At 57.1% G+C, this 5,457-nt stretch overlaps 1 pseudogene; it reads right to left on the bottom strand.

Moving 5' to 3' along the window:
- Positions 1 to 414: 414 nt before the first annotated feature.
- LOC146724215 (large subunit ribosomal RNA) lies at positions 415 to 4,725 on the bottom strand (annotated as a pseudogene).
- Positions 4,726 to 5,457: the final 732 nt, after the last annotated feature.

Genomic DNA, 5,457 nt, shown 5'->3' on the forward strand with positions numbered 1-5,457 from the left:
GCGGCGTTTTGATTCGCCGGCGAGGAAAAATTCTTCCAAGTCCGTTCGGGGCGTTTGCTTTCCCCGGGCGGCGAGAAATTTTTTCCCAAAGTCGATCGCGGGGGTTTTCTTTTTTGGGCGGCCGAACCTCCGCCGGGCCCCGCGCCGCCCGTAACCCAAAGTCGAGGGGCGGCCCCGTGTTGCTTTCGTTGGGCGGGCGACACCCCCGGCCGCACAACCCCGCTTTTCCAAGTTTCCCGCGGCGGGTTTTCCTTTTCCCGGGCGACGAAAAAATTCACCCAACCGTTGGGGCCTGGTGTTGCTTCGCCGGCGAGCGGAAATTCACCCAAAGCCCGTTCGGGGCCCGTTTTGCTTTCGCCGTAAAAGTGTGGATCTCGTCTAACCACAAGCGAACCCCCAAAAGCCGGGGGCTGGTCAAAACAGACGCAGCGTGGAACGGGTTTCCCCCGAGACAACACCCCGCCAGGTTTTTAAGTTCTACAGATGATTCCGAGTTCGACACGATTTGGGAAAACCCCATGTCGACGTTAGACCCCGTCCGTCACGGTGAATCCGCGAGGGCGAGGCCCGTACGGAAAAACCGGGCTCGTGCGAGACCGGCCCGAGGACCGGCCGCCTAATTGTCACATTTTTTTGAGCCTTTGACCACGAACCCCTAGAGATATCTTTGCCACCTTCACAGAGGGGATACGGTTTTAAGGGGTTTCAGCATAATCCCAGGGGGTCTTCGCACCCCGGGCCCCGTGACCGAGGCGTGAACCAAATGTCCAAACCTCGGTTCCTCTCGTACGAGCGGATTAATATCGAAGACTGTCATCAGTGGGGTAAAAACTAATCTGTCTCACGCGGTAAAAACCCAGCTACTTCCCCTGTTGGGGGGAAAAACCCGCGTTGGGCAAATTCTGTTCGAATGATGAAGAGCCGAATCGAAGGATCAAAAAGCGAGTCGCATAAAACGCTTGGCCCCCACAACCCCAGTTATCCCTGTGGTAACTTTTCTGACACTTTTGCTGAAACTTTCAACCAAAAAGGGATCGAAGGCCGTGTTTTCGCAGTCTCTATGCGTACTGAAATGGATCAACCCGTTTTGCCCTTTGCTTACGCGGGGTTTTCGTCCTCGTGGTGGCCTTAGGACCCTGCTTTTTTTAAGATGTACCGCCCCAGTCAAACTCCCCGCCGGCGGGGCCTCGAATGGATACGCGGGGATTAACGCGCCGGGCCAGGCCTCACGCACTTGACACGCTGGCTCTAGACCCCGTGACCGCCGGGGCGCGAACCCCTCGGGGCACACGCTCCCCAACCGATTTAAAAGGAACGATGAAAGTGGGGTTTTTCACCGGGCGTGTTCCCTCCCATTTATGCTACATTTATTTCCCCTTCGGTCCCAACTAGAGTCAACCTCAAAAGGGTCTTCTTCCCCGCAAATTTTTTCCAAACCCCGTTCCCTTGCAGGGTTTGCTGACAGTAATAGGGACATTATGGAAAGAGCTGTTGCCACGAAAGCACAGACCGGTGCCCCCCCCCTAGGGGGCATACGCCAAAATGACCCCCGCCCCAAAAAACCGCCCGAGAAGGGGCAGTAGAAAAATCCGCAGCGCCTGCGGGGTACGCAGGATGGACGTTTACCCGCGAGGCGGCCCCCCTGCTCCTCCAACCGTTTTTACCTTTTGGGGACCACACTTACGCCGTTGGACACGGTTGCGTGTTGGGGTGGACGGTCCCGCATCTCGCCCCCCCCGCCCAGGGGGACCCGGGAGGCCTTTCCATTTGGTCCGGCCTGGACCACGCTCAAACCCCTTTTGGGGGGGTTTTTTGGAAGGGAGGGGAGGATGACTAGTAATAGGGACAGTGGAATCTCTTAAATCTTATGGCGCCCCAAAATTAAAGGACGAGGCATTTGGTCCCTTAAAGAGTAGGGTTACGACCGCCCCGGGGGGGTCGGGGGGCGGTTACCCCCCCCAGTAACCCCCCCCCAGCGGTGCCGGGCGGCTACATCGGGGTTTACCCCCCTTCCCGCTAGAATCGGGATTCACACCGGGATTTCCCCTTACAGCGACAACATGCGTATTACGTCCCGGACAAAGACCTTCAGACGTGGGGGCCCGTTTACCCGGCTTGCTTGAATTTCTTACGTTGACTTTAGAACTGGGAAAAATCACTTTGCCCAACCCCCGCGGGGGCACGAAGCTTTGTTTTAATTAGACGTGGTTTCCCCAGTCCGTCCCAGTTTGAGCTGACCCTTTATTGGCGGCGAGGGGCGACCCCACGGCTCGCGCCGCCACGGAACCCCGAGAAGGAAGACCCCGGGGGAGCCAAAGGGCAGGCCGAGCTGGATCCCGGGACCGGCGCGAGAACGCCCCTTTCACCTGCCCAGGCCCGGCACGTCACCAGCCCCCTTTTCCCGACCAGCCGACCCCCCCCCGCTCCTCAGAGCCAACCCTTTTTCCGAATTTTACGGTCCAATTTGCCCTTCCCTCCTACATTTTCTTCGACTAGAGGCTCTTTACTTGGGAACTGTGCGGATTGGGTACAAACCCGGCGCGACCCTCCACGGGGCCCCTCTCCTGGATTTTCAAGGTCCGGGGGGAAGACCCGGACACGGCCGAAACTGGGGGTGCTTTTGCGTTCCAAACCCTACCCCCTGCAAAGGGGTTTTCCCAAAGAACTCGAACGTATCAAAAAAGCAAATCTTCCGGTCCCCCAAACGCGTCTCCAGGTTTTTTTGGGTTACCCCGACGAACACTTTAAAGGGGGGCCAAATTGTATGGGGTTCCGTGCCGGGTTTCCGGGAATGGGAAACCCGGTTTTTCTTTCGCCCGACGGGGGGGTGTCTTTCGTATAATATTTTATTATTTCTCACACCGAGTATATTGTACCCCGTCTTTGACATAGGATTTCCTAGGGCTTGGGATCGACTGTGTGTGAAACGGTTTTCACACGAAACCCTTTCCCGTCAGTCCCCCAGGGCCTCGCGGAGATTTGCTACTACCACCAAGATCTGCACCGACGGCGCTCCCAAAACTCGCGCCCAGACCCTTCTGGTCCCGTCGCGACCCTCCCACTCGTCGGGTTTTGTGACGACGCGGGGAAGACTAACGCCCCCCTCCCGGTTGCCGTCCCCCTTTCCGCTGACGGTAAGTAAGGTCGAGCTTTACCCATCCATTTTAGGGGAGTTGCTTCCGAGGGAGTTGTTACACATCCTTAGGGATTCCGACTTCCCTGGCCACCATCCTGCTGTCTTTAAACAACCAAGCCCTTTTTGGGGTCCATAGGTCGAGTTGGCGCCTTAACCTTTCGTTGGTCATCCCCCACGCCCGTTTTTGTACCAAAAAAGGGCCCCCTTGGCACCTTTATCCGAAGAGTCGTGGCTTCATAATTCAAGAAAACCAGAGATTCACAATTAAAGTTTTTAGAATAGGTTGAGGACTTTCGGGCCCCCAAAGGCCCCTAAACATTGCTTTACCAATGAGACTCGTGCGCGTTCCCGGGGGAAACGGCCCCATGCCCCGCTATCCTGAGGGATACTTCGGAAGGAACCCGCTACTAATGGGCATTTTTCTTTCGCCCCCATACCCAGTTTTGCGATCGATTTCACGTCTAATCGCTAGGACCCCATCAGGGTTTCCCCGACTTCGTCCGACCAGGCTAGTTACCATCCTTCGGGTAACGTGTACGCTTGGGTCGCCTTTCTCGCGATGAAACGAGGGCCCCCGGGAGTGCGGGCCGGATCGCGACGGGCCCATCCTCCCTAGGTCGACGGCCGGGGACCTTTATTTCTTACGCCTTTAGGTTCCCCACAAGCCCATGATGCCCTACATGTTTGACTCCTTTGGGCCCTGTTTTAAGAGGGTCCTAAGAGTACCAAAGCTAGCGTCGCCGACCGGGATCGGTCTCTCGGAACCGCGGGAGGGGCGTTTTGCAGGGGTCGAAGGGGGTACCGTACTGTAACCAAAAGCGGGCCAGGACCGGGGAGGCGCGAAGTCCGAACCTCCGAGTACCCGTGGGGGCGGCTGCGACGGGCTCGACGCACCCTGAATAGGCGGCCGATCCTTTCGGGACAGCCCACAGCCGGCCCGGGCGCCGAAGGTTTGTCGCATTCCGTTTTAACCCGGGGACGCGACGGAAACCCCAAACCCCGGGGCCCAACCGGCACCAGGGTCGCGACGTTTTACTTGGGAGAAATGCACGACGACGAGCGCCGGGCATCGGGACGGTACGTGCCCCGCGCGGGCCCCCAAGGGGCTCCCCGAGACATGCCGACCGAGCGAACCCGCCGCTAACGATAACTCCCCGTTCGATTTTGGGTTTTTTAGGGGTTTTCCCCTGAACGGGTTTACGTACTCTTGAACTCTCTCTTCAAAATTCTTTCAACTTCCCTCACGGTACTTGTTCGCTATCGGTTCGTGGTCGTATTTTTGCCAGATGGAGTTTTCCACCCCCTTAGGCTGCTCTCTCAAGCAACCCGACTCTAAGGGGGATCCCCCCGAGGCGCGCAACCCGGGCGACGGCACCCCCTCGGGTAAATGGGCCCCTTCAAAATGGACTTGGACGCGACGCGGCCCTCGGGAAACGGATCCTCCCAAAAAACCACATTTTCCCCGCGGCGGAACCGCGGGATTCGGTGTGGCTCTTTCCTGTTTTGCTCCCGCTACAAGGAAATCCGGTTAGTTTTTTTTTCCGCTTAATAAAATCTTAATTTAGCGGGTAACTCGCCTCGAGGGGTCGCATGTGAGTTTTGTGCCGTTGCCTCCTCCGGTCGTCATCGTCGTCTCCCTCTAAAAAATTAATAAGAGGGAGAGAGGAAGGTCGAAGAGAGAGCAGAGCGGCAGCAACAAATCGGAAGGAAATCGCCGGGGCGCTAAGCACAAAAAATTTTTTTGGGAAGGAACGATTATCGCGGGGTTTCGAGATTTCGGCTCTCCTTCTCTTTTATTAGAAATTCGGGCGGGAAACGATTTGCGAGCCGACGCGGCGCCCGGCCCCTTTTTTCGCTTTACGAAAATTTTGTGGGCTCGGCACGCGGTCGGTCGGATTCAAAACCCTTTTCCCTTAAAAAGGTAAAGGATTCGAAAGCTCTCCCCCGGACGACGACGCGCCGTAATTTTCCGTAAAACCCTTATGTGGGGCGGGGAAGGGGCCTCGGCATAAGACCCGAGCCCCCTATCGCTCCCAGGGTGGCACGAGTGCGAGAGCAGTACGGGCAGTCTGTGTGATGTACGGGGAGGAGAGACGGGGACCCAAGCCTACCACTTCCGGGAACAACGAGCACCGCGCTTAGGGAAAGGGTGCCATTCCCGTCCTGACCCTTTTTTTGGCCGTTTGTTGTCCCTTTGCGCGGCTCTTACTCTCATCCCATTTTTCTTTGGCTCTCGCGTACACCACGACTTTGGGTACCCAAAAAAACGTCCCCCCCTTAATTTGAGCAGCATTTTCTGGGGGCTTTGCAAAAGTTTTACG

This window comes from Nylanderia fulva, unplaced genomic scaffold (genome assembly GCF_048542155.1).
Source record: "Nylanderia fulva isolate GAGA-0341 unplaced genomic scaffold, ASM4854215v1 Scaffold1423, whole genome shotgun sequence".
NCBI lineage: Eukaryota > Metazoa > Arthropoda > Insecta > Hymenoptera > Formicidae > Nylanderia > Nylanderia fulva.